Source organism: Myxocyprinus asiaticus, chromosome 13, assembly GCF_019703515.2.
Source record: "Myxocyprinus asiaticus isolate MX2 ecotype Aquarium Trade chromosome 13, UBuf_Myxa_2, whole genome shotgun sequence".
NCBI lineage: Eukaryota > Metazoa > Chordata > Actinopteri > Cypriniformes > Catostomidae > Myxocyprinus > Myxocyprinus asiaticus.
In genome coordinates, this window is record NC_059356.1 from 43,173,587 (window position 1) to 43,188,745 (window position 15,159).

Below are 15,159 nucleotides of genomic sequence, written 5' to 3' on the forward strand. Positions count from 1 at the left end.
GTGTGTGTATATATATATATATATATATATATATACACACTGTATATAAGTATATACATATTTAGCTTTATATATAAACTTGAAATTTTGAGAAATAAAGTAGCAACTGCACGATATAAAGTCGCAATTCTGAAATATAAATTCGAAGTTGCAAGAAATAAAGTTGCAAGTGCAAGAAACAAAGACACAATTGAGAAATACAGTCACAATTGCGAGTTTATATCTTGCAATTTCAACTTTATGGTCTCAGAATTGCATGTTTTTATTTCAGAATTGCGAATTTATATCTCAGAACTGCGAGATACTGTATAAACTCGCAATTACCAGAAACAAAGTCACAATTGTCAGACAAAAAGTCAGAATTAACTTTTTTTTTTCTCGAGGCAGGATCTAGCTTCCATGGATACGAGAGGTTGCGTTAGATGGAAATTTTCTGTCTTTTACTGAATTTTAAGAACATTGATGGATGTAACAGTTTTCATGATTGGGGGGCAAGGAGGAAAAGGGAGACGGTGAAATTCAACTCAAAAGGTAATTTATTTTACACTTCAAAAAACTCGCTTTCAGCGGCCTGTCAACACACGCTCTCCCTGGGTGTTTGTGCATGGGTAGCTCTCTCTTCACTGGCATCTAGCTCACTCTTAAAACCCATCTCCACTCTCACTGCAATGACAAAGAGCTGTTAGAGACAACCATTGCCAGGTGATGATCCTTACCGTTCTCATCTGCTGATCTCGCTCTCCATTCACAAACCGGCTCTTAACCATGACCCCACCATCACATACCCCCACCACACGACTTAGGCCAGGGGGCCATCTGGCCTGCCCAGTGTCCCCCCCCCATTTCTGGAGAGAAAGTCCATAACAGCCATCTGCGCCCCCGGCCTGTGGACCACCTCGAACTTAAAAGGCTGAAAAGCCAGATACCAACAGATGATCCACGCGTTGGTATCCTTCATGCAATGGAGCCACTGTAGTGGGGCGTGGTCCAAACAGAGGGTGAAAGCCCATCCCAGGAGGCAGTACTGAAGGGTGAGGACCACCCACTTGATGGCCAGACACTCTTCTCAATGGTGCTATACCTCGCCTCTATCTACGAGAACTTCCGACTGATATACAGCACCGGGCAATCCTCCCCCTTGACCAGCTGGGACAACACGGCTCAAAACCCTCTGTCCGATCCGTTGGTCTGTAACACAAAAGGGAGAGAGAAATCAGGAGAATGTAACAACGGCCCCCCACAAAGTGCAGCTTTCACTTGCATAAAAGCCTGTTGGCACGGCTCTGTCCACTGGACCAGGTCTGAGGCTCCCTTTCTAGTGAGATGAGTCAGTGGGCTGGTGACATCTGAATAATTAGGCACAAACCTTCTATAATAGCCAGCCAGCCCCAGGAACTGTCTCACCTCCTTTTTGGTCTTGGGTCTCGGCAGGCTGCAATCGCTGCGGTCTTAACAATTTGGGGATGCACCTGCCCATGGCTCAAGTGGAACCCCAGATACCGTACTTCCACCTGCCCAGTTGCACTTCTTAGTGTTTGCCATGAGTCCCGCCCGTCGCAACGACCTCAGAACAGCCCACAGATGCTGCATATGCTGCTGCCAATCATTACTGTATATAATGATGTCATCTAGATAAGCAGCAGTGTAAGCAGAGAGCGGTCTAAGGACTCTGTCCATAAGACGCTGAAACATAGCCGGGGCCCCGAACAAACCGAACGGAAGTGTCACGAATTGGTGTAATCCAGACGGTGTGAAACAAGCTGTTTTCTCACGGGACACTGGAGTTAAAGGGATCTGCCAATAACCCTTTGTCAAATCCAGTGTTGAGTAAAAGCAAGCCGCACCCAACCGATCGAGCAGTTTTTAGACACCGCGTTGACTTTCCTATAATCTACACAGAACCGGACCAAACCATTGCTCTTCGGCACTGGGCTGGCCCAGTCACTGTGGGACTCTTTTGTTACCCCCATACCGAGCACAACGGTCGCGGGGTTGCAGCGGCAGCCCCCTCCTGGGGTAGCAAGCTCCGGAGCAACTGTCGGTTCTCTGCTTGGGCCTGGAGGAGTGCGATAAATGCTCTCTCTGGGTCTGTGTGTGTGGGTAGCTCTCTCTCTCTTCACTGTTGTCTGGCTCGCTCATAAAACCCATCTCCACTCTCAGTGCAATGACAAACAGCTGTTAGAGACAATCATTGCCAGGTGATGATCCTTACCGTTCTCATCTCCTGATCTCGCTCTCCATTCACAAGCCGGCATTTAACCACGCCACCACCACCACAATGGATAATTTATTTCATTTAGCTTTTTCTTGTTTTGGACAACTAAAAAAAGTCTATAAATAATAAGATCTTTTTCAGTGTCACAACACTCTTAAAATCTTTTGTCAGGTAAAAAAAAAAAAAAAGTGCTTCATCTGGTAACATCTAAATTAACCATTTATTTTCTTTTTTTCTTTTTTTTTTCAATTCAAGTTAAAAATATTATTTAATATGACTGAACTAGACTTCCAGACTTCATTAAGTCACACCAACAATAGTACATTATATGAGTTAGATCAACTGCACATAACCACTTTTTAAAGTGTACTTTAGAAATATTCCCATAATGGGGGGCCTGCGTAGCCCAGCGAGTAAAGACGCTGATGAGTCACGAGTTCGAAACCAGGGTGTGCTGAGTGATTCCAGCCAGGTCTCCTAAGCAAACAAATTGGCCTGGTTGCTAGGGAGGGTTGAGTCACATGGAGTAACCTCCTCATGGTCGCTATAATGTGGTTCTCACTCTTGGTGGGACACGTGGTGAGTTGTGTTTGGATGCCACAGAGAATGGCGCGAAGCCTCCACACGCGTTATGTCTCCACGGTAACGTGCTCAACAAGCCACGTGATAAAATGCGCAGATTAATGGTCTCAGATGCGGAGGCAACTGAGATTTGTCCTCCGCCACCCATATTGAGGAGAGTCACTACACCACCACAAGACTTAAAGCGCATTGGGAATTGGACATTCCAAATTGGGGAGAAAAGTGCAGGAAAAAAAAAAAAAAAAAGACATACCCACAGTAAAGGTTGCTAAAATTGGTAAGAGTTGAAGATTTCGGTAGTAACTAAAGTTGTACCATTTCGATATCAGTTTTACTTGTCTATTTCTCTCCTTTCTTTTTATCTCTCTTTTCTGTTGTTCAGTGTGGCTGGAATGGCATTCTAGCGTGTGAAATGCTGTAGCCAAGTCGTGTAGAGAGGGTATATGTCCATCTGTCCCTCTCTCTCTTTCTCTCATCCTGACATGTGTGTACTCCTCCGCCCTACGGCCACCTGTGAGACTTCCTGTGTCCCTTCTGCTGTTGCTCCGCTAACGTTTGAGCTAATCTCCGAGTCCTCGCCAACAGGTACTGCTGACGTGCTAACGGCCACAATCAGCACTGATGTCTGATCTCAGTTACTGCTACAGTAAGTCCTTGAAGCAACTATATGTACTTTGCGATTTTATTCTAAGAAGGCAGCAATAATAAACCTGATTTCTAGTTGTCACCTCGATGCTAGGGTGTTGTGGGTAGTTGCCGGGGAATTGCTATGAGGCTGTTAAGGTGTTCTGAGTGGTTGTTAGCATGTTGCAATGCAGCTGGGGTGTTCTGGGTGGTTACTAGGTGGTTTCTGTGAACTCAGGTCAAAAGAGGCCACCCCAATTCTCTATGATATTCTGGTCCCTAGATATGACCCTCCTTTAATGTAAGTCTTTTTTGGCCCGTTTAATGGTCCGCCATCTGCAAAATTTTAAGTCAAATCCCCCTGCCGTTTTTCAGACCACAGTGGACAATAAAATCAAAACAAATAATTTTATGACATGGGCATTCTTCAAATTCAGAATCAAGAGATTTGATTTTGAAATCAATGCATGGTTTTGGTTGAACACCCATAATGTGGCGGTTACAAACTTCAGTACTCAAGGGATGCAACAATGCACAAAATCTAGCTAGTGTTGCTAGAAGCACCTGCATTCACATACTTGCGTAAAGTATGTTTTGGCCTTAATTGTAAACTTACATTTTTGCAACTTTACACGTGACACAGTTTAGTCCAATTGTTTGCTTAAAAGATTTTTTTCCAGTCCAAAATTACACACTGAATGAATTGTATTGTACTGTTACTGTCTATTTGGTTACATTCAGATTAGATTAGGTTAATCTATTGCTAGATTACATTTTTTTTATATCCAATATAGGATATTTAGCCTTTATTCACATGACAGTGTAGAGGTGGAATGACCAAACTTGAACCTGAGTGTAGGATTGCCATTTTTTTTGCCTCTCAAATGTTTAATACTGCTGATGACCAATATCTTATGGGCCCAACAAGATAAATACAGCACATATTTCCTCCTCTGAGCTTCATTATAACACAGAGAAATTACACTTTAATGATAGCATTTACTTCTGTCTCCTCTGTAGCAGCAACACTGGCTATTCAAATTACCTCAAAATTTCTATTACAGCTTTAGAGCTACTGGTACTAAAACCCCACTAGATGCTGCACACCAAAGCGTACGGTCATAAATAAGATTATGATATAAAATTTGTAACAATGGCAAAAGCATTTAATTCTCAAAGCAGCCTGCTATGAATATCATGTCTGGACTTTAAAGAATATGAGTGGAAAATGTCTTACAAGCATGGAAGCCATCTGTTTAAAAAGAGTTATAAAAAAAATAAAAAAAGAGAAAGTCTGGAGGAATAGAAAACAAGATGGGAGGGTGGGAGAGAGAGAGAGAGAGAGAGAGAGAGAGAGAGAGAGAGAGAGAGAGAGAGAGAGAGAGAGAGAGAGAGAGAGAGAGAGAGAGAGAGAGAGAGTAGAGAATAAATCCTTACCACATAATGATTACGGCTCACAAGTCCTGCCTGTGATATGGAGTGCAGAAGGTGCCCGGATTACAACTACAGTAATCTGAGAACCGCAGCTGCACTTTACAGCTACAGCTGTACATATAAACTCCTACCAACCATCAGAGGACAGGGACAAAATAACTACAACCAAGAAGGCACAATCCAATTGGACATCGCTCTACAACTTTATAAATCGACTACAAAAAAATAATACAAATCTCAAGGGGAAAATAGAACCATAAAATATTTTGGCTAGGAATCAACAGCCTGGTACTAAAACAAGAAGCTCTGCCTGTCGGCCTGTGCCACCTGTTCGTACAGGCACTGACAGACCCTGGAAACTAGCAGTTTTTGGAGAAATATGTAGCTGCTTTTACTGGAATGAGGATCTTTGAAGCATGGGCCAGGAACAAGAAAACAAGGTAAACGAAAGGTACAAATGTTTCTGTGTACTCAAAATATGTCCGAACCTCACTAAAATGGAATATACTCTTTTTTTTTTATTTTTATTGTTTTTCACATGGAACTGAAGGAAAGTTCAGAAAATCTTGATACTCCTTTTCTTTAAAGACCCCGTGAAATGGTTTGATCAATGCAGATTTCTTTCCTCTATTGACACATTTTATACTGAAACGTTTGGGTGGGGCATATCAAAGCCCCACCCCTTTTTAAAAATAGCTAATAGACATTAGTGACGTCACAGCCATGATTTGCTTACCCTAAACTTTAATAACCCAAACCTGAACTAACCCTAACCCTGACCTTTGCAGTCGGTTACAAGGGGTTTTAGGGGGAGGGACATTCTCATTTTAGAGAGAATTTAATTGGACAAAAATATGTGTAGTGCAAGATGAGTCATCAATATTTTTGTTCCGTTTTCCCAAAAGAGAAAGACTGCAAATTTAAAATGCATACATCTGCTAAAATTAATTTTGTCAACTTTTAGCCTGGTTACACTAGTATATTGATCACTTCAAAGCTAATAGATCTAGTCTAAAGGCCATGAAACTCTCATTTTGATGTCACGGGTCTTTGTTTGAATGCTTTTTTTTTTAACAAAATCAGGTTGATTATTAGTTGTGCATTAAGTGATCAGTAAGGTGATTTTTCCATTTGATTGGGACAGATTTGGACAGATTTGATTTGGACACATCCAGTCAGAGTCGAGACACATCTGTCCACCTAACCAGGGACCGTCCAGGACCAGGATCCCTATATGTTCGACTACAAGACAGCTGTGGACATTCGCCTCTCCTCTGTTGTTTCTCCTCTGGCATCTGTTACTTTCCCTCCATCTCTCCGCATGCACCTCCTCGTTTCTCCCGCCCTCCCTCCATCCATCCCACCCTCCCCTCGTGGAAGATGATGTGACCTTCTGCCAAACTGCTAGAGACCATGCCACTGTCACAGTGGGCTCTTCTGTCTACACTGAAATAGACTCAAACAGGAGGAAAGAGGAAGCAAGGGACAGAGAAAGAGAAACAGAGAGAAAGAAAAAGAGGGAGGGGGGACAGGAAAAAAAAAAAAGAATAGAAAAAAATCAGGACGAGTCACAGAGGAGGGATGTGCTGTCAGGAGTCCGGGCTGGATGTGGTTTGCCAAAGCAGGTAATTGATCACCATCACTTATGTCATGACTGTTCCTGCTGTATTATGTAAACATACTTTAAACAGGACATTTGTAGTTGTGCACCTGTTAGTGTGTGATTTTAATGGTAGAAATGTGTTTGGAAGTTGTGTTGGTATGAAATAAATTTTTCAGTTTAGACATACAAAAATCTAATTTGTGTGAACAAAACCGAATCAGAGTTTATGTTTAAATCTGCCATGTTACTTACATATGTAGCTTTATGTAATTAACATATCAGACAATTATTTCTTGCTTTATGAGTTGTATCAAATTACATGGCTATATGTGGAGTTGTGTGTGTTTGTGTTTATGAATGATTCTGAAAGTGTCTGGTAGGACGTTGTGATACACTCTTTAATCTCAAATCAGTACACCTACAGGTTGTATGCTTGTTGGAGCAGTGCAGTTTACCAGGAAGAAATGAATTCCAAACCAAAAACAAACCTTTGGAACCTTTAGAAATGCATGTTGTTGTTATAATACTTAGCTTTGGGATTCTCGATTCGCAGCTACTATGAAGAAAGATAAATTACTCCACACTGCAGATTGAGTGTGTATCAGTTAAAGTCATTGTGCGGGAATGTTAAAGCGGCGGAAACTGAATTCTGTTGAGAGGTGAACTGAGATATCTTGGAAGAGAAGCGGTGACAGCTTTCAGTAATTACTGTTGGGAGCAGTTATTATGGAGCACACGACTGACGCATTTGGGAATGGTCCCACTGAAGCTGTGATAATGTGCCACTTTCATAGTGAGAAGAGAGGGTGCTTCATAAGAACAAGGTACATAAAGGAAAGAGAGGGAATATTTGGAAAAAAGAGAAAGAAAAAGTGAAGGGAATAGCGTCTTTTAGATCCAAATCACAAATAACTTGGTACAAAATGTTCAAGTAAAAGATGAGGGCAAGTTATTGGGAATTCTTAGTGGTGGGTGACAAATGTGAAATTAAAAGGACCCCGACTAAATATATGCTCCAGGGCAAATAGAAAAACATCACTGCAATCATAATCATAACTGTTTTCAAGGGTATCTAGATATATTTAAGGGAATAATTAGTAAATAGTAAAACAGGAGATTAGTAAAAAGTAACAATTAATTTAACTAAATGTATGGAATATGCATAATAAATTTCAAAATATAATGTATTATAGTTTATCTGAAAAAATTTAACATTTTGTGGAAGTGACCTAATTGCCCTTGTGTCCTCGTTCTCCTTCAGAGCAATGCCATTAGAGCAATACTTATTACTATAAGAAGAACTGCAAGTCTTTTCTGAACTAAAATGTGACTATCTGTATTAAATGTTTTTTAATGTTGTAGTTAAAAGCAGGTTGGTTGGATCTAGGTGAGCACGTGCCAGTGTAGCAAATTTTTAGAGCAATGCACACAAGATCTATGTATGGTTCAGACGACGGGTTAGCAATTTGCATCAGAGCAGTACTGCATGCGTAGTGTGTAATATGAAGGACGCAGTGTACGTTTGAAGAGTGTAGGTCAGTTACATCAAGTGGCTGACTGTTATCTCAAGAGTATAAGGTGTCCTTTTTACATTGTATTAGTTAATAAATACTATATTCTGCATGAACCTGTGTAGATCAGAAGAGAAATCAAGCAATATTTCACCACAAACATAAAATGTTTCAGTTTTTCCTGTTGATCAATTAAGAAACACAGATGAAAAGATTTCTAAAGGTTAACCTACAAAGGTTTCACATGGTGCACATACAGTAGAGTTTTTTCAACACTAACTTTCAACACTAACTCTCTTAATTGGGAAGAATACTGTGGTCAAACTAGATTTTTACTTGATTTTTTGATGAAAGGGTGAGTGGTGCTTGCCTGTGCAAAATTCACCACCACAATGCACTGGGTGTTGTTGGTGGCTTTTTACTTCTGAAATCAGACTGTTGCGCTCTGTACAGTATATATTTACAGTGTGATATCAGGAGATATTGAAATAAAATATTACTGCAAGTTAGAATCTGTTGGAATGAGTGTTGCATTTTGGATATTAAGTGTTGATAGATAAAGCAAGTGTATGGGCAGCTCTATGGTGGTCATGTTGTGCATAAGCAGAGAACAGAGGCACTGATCGCAGGGTTTGCTGGCTCCACACTGCAGTGACTTGTTAACAACACAACAACTTGGACAAACATGCACACTCTGACATAGAAGTGCATATGGGCATTTGAGAACTAACACACACTTGTCCTCTATGTCTTTTGGCTAAATTTTATATTTGTAGTGGTGCTTGCTGAGGCATTTGAGCAAATCCCTAAACTGAAGTATTAAACTTCGGAATGTAACTCATGCAGCACTTTTTGTGCTGCCGACATGAATGATGCTTCAAATCTTGTGACTTGTTGAGGAGAGGTGTGCTATTACATTTATAAGCAATCTAACGTATGATTTTTACCTGGCAGACAACAAAATGAGTGAAACAAAAATCCCATTGACGAGGAGCTGACTCAGGACATACAGTATCTAGGGACCAGAATATCATGGAGACTTGAGGCTGTGCTCTTTCAGCTTGGGCCAGAAAGTAACCACCCAGGACACCTTAGCAATGCCCTAGCAACCACCCTGAACACCTTAGCCATTAACAACTGCATAGTAATTCCCTGGCAACCACCTGACAACATCCCAGCAACCACCCAAAACACCTAAGGCATTATCAACTGCATAGTAACGCCCTGGCAACCACCTAGCAATGCCCTAGGAACCACCAAGAACACCTTAGCCATTATCATCTGTAAACTAATACCCTGGGAACCACATAGCAACCAGCTAGCAACCACTCTAAACACCTTAGCCACTAACAACTACATATTAACTCCCTGGCAACCACCTAGCAATGCCCTAGTAACCACCCAGAATACCTTCTTGATTATCCACCGCATAGTAATGCCCTGGCAACCACCTAGTAACCACCCAGAACACCTTAGCCATTATTAACTGCATATTAATGCCCTGGCAACCACCTAACAATGCTTTTGCAATTACCCAGAACATCTTAGCCTTTAAAAGGTGCATAGTACCATCCTGGCAAGCACCTAGCAATGCCCTTGCAACCACCAAGAAAACCTTAGCCATTATTAACCCCATCGTAATGCCCAGACAATCACCTAGCAACCACCTAGAACACCATAGCAACCACCTAGCAATGCCCTAGCAACCACTCAGAACAACTTAGCCATTATCATCTGTAAACTAATGCCCTGGAAACCACTTAGCAACACCCTAGCAACCACCCTGAACACCTTAACTATTATAAGCTGCTTAGTAACATCCTGCAACAACTCTAAACACTTTATCATTGACAACCACATAGTAACTCCCTGGAAACCACCTTGCAATGCCCTAGTAACCACCCTGAACACCTTAGCCATTACTAACTGCATATTAATGCCCTGGCAACCACCTAGCAATGCTTTTGCAACCACCCAAAACACATTAGCCTGTAATAGCATAGTAACATCCTTGCAACCACCTAGCAACCCCCCAACAACCACCCTGAACACCTTAGCCATTACTAACTGCATATTAATGCCCTGGCAACCACCTAGCAATGCTTTCTCAAACCACTCAAAACACATTAGCCTGTAATAGCATAGTAACATCCTTGCAACCACCTACCAACCACCCAGAACACCTTAGCCATTTCAACTGCATCGTAAAGCCCTGGCAACCAACTAGCAACCACTCTGAATACCTTATTGATTATCCACTGCATAGTAACATCCTGGCAACCACCTAGTAACGCCCTAGCAACCACCTAGAACACCTTAGCCAATTTTAACTGCATATTAATGCCCTGGCAACCACCTAGCAACATCCTAGCAACCACTCTGAACACCTCAGCCATTAACAAATGTTTAATAATGCCCTGGCAACCTCCCTAGCATGGTGGTGGTTACTTTTGCACTCAAATTTTCTTCAATTTTTTAAAATATTTGTAAAATATATAATTGCCAAACAGAATGTAAGTTTGTGAAGGTGGGCTTCTCTCTGTGGTAGGGTGTTGACCAAAGTGCACAGGTCAGATCAACAATCAAACAGAGATTTCTAAACAGATGTTGTCTTAATCCCTACTATGGCCAACGTGCAACACATATCCACAACAAACACACAAATATTTGTCACATGCAACACATGCACACTGCAGCTGCACACAGCGCACGCGCGCGTGCACACACACACACACACACACACACACACACACACACACACACACACACACACACAAAGACAGTAATGATAACCCCAGGTGAACAAACACACTTCTGTAGAAGTTGGACTGACAAATTTCCACAGTTGATGTGAGGAATTGCATTATATTAATCTTGTTGTCTGAAATCACCCAATGCCAAACAACAACATTCAATCTTTGTGCAGAAGCATGTAAAGACACATGTAGAAATTTAATTGTGCACAGGGGCAACAGTGATATTCTTGCTGGCAGTTTAATGAATAGATGTTGGTTAATGAAAATGACTACAGAATGCTATATTGACAGTGCAGTAAATTCATGTCCAAAACATGACCAATCAAAGTGTAGTTCATTCAAGTGTGGTTGTAAGCCTGCGACCCCAATGCCGTGCTGCAACAGCTGGCTGATCAAATCACAGACACAGAACAACAATACCCGGACTCAGTTATTATTATTCTTGGGGATTTTAACAAAGCAAACCTCACTCGTGAACTGCCCAAATACAAACAGCACATTACATGCCCAACCAGAGACAGAAATATACTGGATCACTGCTACACAACAATAAAGGATGCATATCTCTCTGTTCCTAGAGCAGCTTTGGGACTATCTGATCACTGTCTAGTTCATCTTCTTCCAACCTACAGACAGAAATTTAAATCTGCTAAGCCTGTAGTAAGGACTGTAAAGAGATGGACCATCGAAGCAGAGCTGGAACCACAAGCCTGCTTTGACTGCACTGATTGGAGTGTTTTTGAGGCTGCAGCCACAGACCTGGAGAAGCTCACAGATACTGTTACATCATATTTCAGTTTCTGTGAGGATATGTGCATTCCTACTAGGACTTATTTAACATTTAACAATGACAAACCATGGTTTACAGTGGAACTCAGGCAGCTTCGTCAGGCCAGAGAGGATGCTTACAGAGTTGGGGATAAAGTCTTGTACAATCAGGCCAGGAACACATTGAATAAGGGAATCAGAGTGGCTAAAAGAAGATACTCTGAGGAGTTGAAAAACAAGTTTTCAGCTAATGACCCTGCATCAGTGTGGAGTGGCATGAAACAATTTACGAATTACAGGACTCCTACTCCCAACCCTGTGGTGGACCAACAACTGGCTGATGACCTGAATGTGTTCTACTGCAGATTTGAAAGGCCCAATCTCACACCCTACACCCACTCTGACCTTCACTTCACACAAACACCAACACCTCCTGCAACCCCCCTCCTCCCCCCTCCTGCTACTTAACCTGCACTTAAGATCTGTGAAGATGATGTGAGCCGTGTCTTTCGAAAACAAAGGATAAGGAAAGCACAGGGCCCAGATGGCGTTTTACCTGCATGTCTTAGATCCTGTGCTAACCAGCTGGCCCCCATCTTCACACAGATCTTCAATAGATCACTGGAGCAGTGTGAAGTCCCATGCTGCTTCAAACGCTCAATCATTATTCCTGTCCCAAAGAAACCAAAAATCACAAGATTTAATGACTACATACATGTCGCCCTGACATCTGTGGTCATGAAATAATTTCAGAGACTGGTGTTGGCCCACCTGAAGAACATCACTGGACCCTTTTTAGATCCCCTTCAATTTGCTTATCAAGCAAACAGGTCTGTGGATGATGCAGTCAACATGGGATTGCATCATATCCTGCAACATCTGGACAGACCAGGGACATATGCAAGGATCCTTTCTGTGGACTTCAGTTCAGCTTTCAACACCATCATCCCAGCTATTCTCTGGACTAAATTACACCAACTCTCTGTTCCCACGTCTATCTGTAAGTGGATTACCAGCTTTCTGACAGACAGGCAGCAGTTTATGAGACAGGGGAAATTCACTTCCAGCACCTGTACAATCAGTACTGGTGCCCCCCAGGGATGTGTGCTCTCCCCACTACTCTTCTCCCTCTACACCAACGATGCATCGCCAAGGACCCCTCTGTCAAGCTCCTGAAGTTTGCAGACGACACCACTGTCATCAGCCTCATCCGAGATGATGATGAGTCTGCATACAGAAGGGAGTTTAAACAGCTGGCTGTCTGGTGCAGTCAAAACAACCTTGAGCTGAACACGCTCAAAACGGTGGAAATGATTGTGGACTTTAGGAGGAACCCCCAAAACTGTCCCCCCTCACCATTCTAAACAGCACTGTGGCAGCAGTGGAGTCATTCAGGTTCCTGGGCACTACCATCTCACAGGACCTGAAGTGGGAAACCCACATTGACTCCATTGCGAAAAAGGCCCAGCAGAGGTTGTACTTCCTTCGCCAGTTGAGGAAGTTCAATCTGCCACAGGCACTGCTAATACAGTTTTACTCAGCAGTCATTGAGTCTGTCCTCTGCACTTCAATAACTGTCTGGTTTTGTTCAGCTACAAAATCAGACATCAGATGACTACAAAGGACAGTTTGGAATGCTGAGAGGATTATTGGTTGCCCCCTGCCCCCCCTTCAAGAACTATACACTTCCAGATTGAGGAAAAAGGCTGGAAAAATCACTCAGGACCCCACTCACCCTGCCCACTACCTTTTTGAACTGTTGCCTTCTGGCCGACGCTTCAGAGCTCTGAGCACCAAAACCGTCAGGCACAAGAACAGTTTTTTTCCCCCAGGCTATCCATCTCATGAACAGTTAAAACTGCCCATTTGAGCAATAATTAATGTGCAATACACAGCTTAGTCTTTTTATATTATCCAACACATCCAACCTCTTCTGCCATTACATTCCCTTGCACTGTACATAACCGATTTGTATTTAGATTTGCACTACATATGTGTATGTGTGTGTGTATGTATGTATGTATATGTATGTATATATATATTCATACATGTGTATATGTGTATATATGTGTATATGTATGTGTGTGTGTGTGTGTGTGTGTATGTATGTGTGTGTATATGTATGTATGTGTGTATGTATGTACAGTTGTGCTCAAAATTTTGCATACCCTGGCAGAAATTGTGAAATTTTGGCATTGATTTTGAAAATATGTCTGATCATGAAAAAAAACAGTCTTTTATTTAAGGATAGTGATCATATGAAGCCGTTTATTATCACATAGTTGTTTGGCTCCTTTTTAAATCATAATGGTAACAGAAATCACCCAAATAGCCCTGATCAAAAGTTTACATATCCTTGAATGTTTGGCCTTGTTACAGACACACAAGGTGACACGCACAGGTTTAAATGGCAATTAAAGGTTAATTTCCCACACCTGTGGCTTTTTAAATTGCAATTAGTGTCTGTGTATAAATAGTCAATGAGTTTGTTAGCTCTCACGTGGATGCACTGAGCAGGCTAGATACTGAGCCATGGGGAGCAGAAAAGAACTGTCAAAAGACCTGCGTAACAAGGTAATGGAACTTTATAAAGATGGAAAAGGATATAAAAAGATATCAAAAGCCTTGAAAATGCCAGTCAGTACTGTTCAATCACTTAATAAGAAGTGGAAAATTTGGGGAAAAAGTATATATAGAATACACAATAGTCAATATATATATATATATATATATATATATATATATATATATATATATATATATATATATATTGACTTTTGTGTATTCTATATATACTTTTTTCTTTTCAATATTTATCTATTTTTTATTCAGTTTTAATTATTTTTTAAAATCTTGTTGCTGTTTTGTATTGTTGTGTACTGGAAGCTCCTGTCACCAAGACAAATTCCTTGTATGTGTAAGCATACTTGGCAATAAAGCTCATTCTGATTCTGATTCTGATTCTGATCCTGCACCTGCTAAAAGGATAGTTCCTTCAAAAATGAAAATTATGTTATCTTTTACTCACCTTCATATAATTCCAAACCCATTTAAAAACATTTCTTCTGTGAAACACGAAAGGAAATTTTAGGCAGAATGCTAGTCTCAGTCACCATTCACTTACATTGCGTCTTTTTACTACACAATAAAAGTGAATGGTGATTGAGGCTATCAGACTCTAACATTCTGCCTAACATAATCTTTTGTGTTCCACAAAAGAAAGTAAAACAGGTTTGTAACAACATGAGGGTGAGTAAATAATGACAGAATTGTCATTTCTGGGTGACCATGTTTCTTTAAGGCTGTTCTGGTGTCCAGTGTCTGCAGATTCCAGATGAGTGACTGGTGCTGCTCACAGCGCTCAATGAGATCAGTCTCTCAGAAACAACATCCAGAGCTGTGTCACACCACAGGATGATGCCTCGTCAGCAAGCTGTTACACGACGTGTCACCCAAAGCTGATCAGCTTAATGAAACATTTCAATGACTTTAAACTGAGTGGAGATCGCGCGCGCGCACACAGACACACACACACAGACACAGAGAGAGTGAGAGAGAGAGAGAGAGAGAGAGAGAGAGCGATTATAGAAACAGAAAATAAAAGTGGTCATAGCATGGTTTTATGTGGACTTTTATTTGGATAAAGGGGCTAAAATGTGATTTTTC

General features: G+C 41.4%; 1 protein-coding gene across 4 annotated transcripts in view; it reads left to right on the forward strand.

The window, feature by feature from the left end:
• Positions 1–3,425: 3,425 nt before the first annotated feature.
• Positions 3,426–15,159, forward strand: part of grin2ca (glutamate receptor, ionotropic, N-methyl D-aspartate 2Ca) — a 107,446-nt gene continuing 95,712 nt past the window's right edge. The window contains exons 1-2 of one of the 4 annotated variants that reach the window (XM_051713703.1): positions 3,426–3,443; positions 6,000–6,480. The gene's annotated coding sequence lies outside the window, so the exon portion shown is untranslated. Of the gene's footprint in view, positions 3,444–4,955; positions 5,307–5,999; positions 6,481–15,159 lie in introns of those variants that run through there. The other 3 variants (XM_051713704.1, XM_051713701.1, XM_051713702.1) reach the window with 3 other exon arrangements.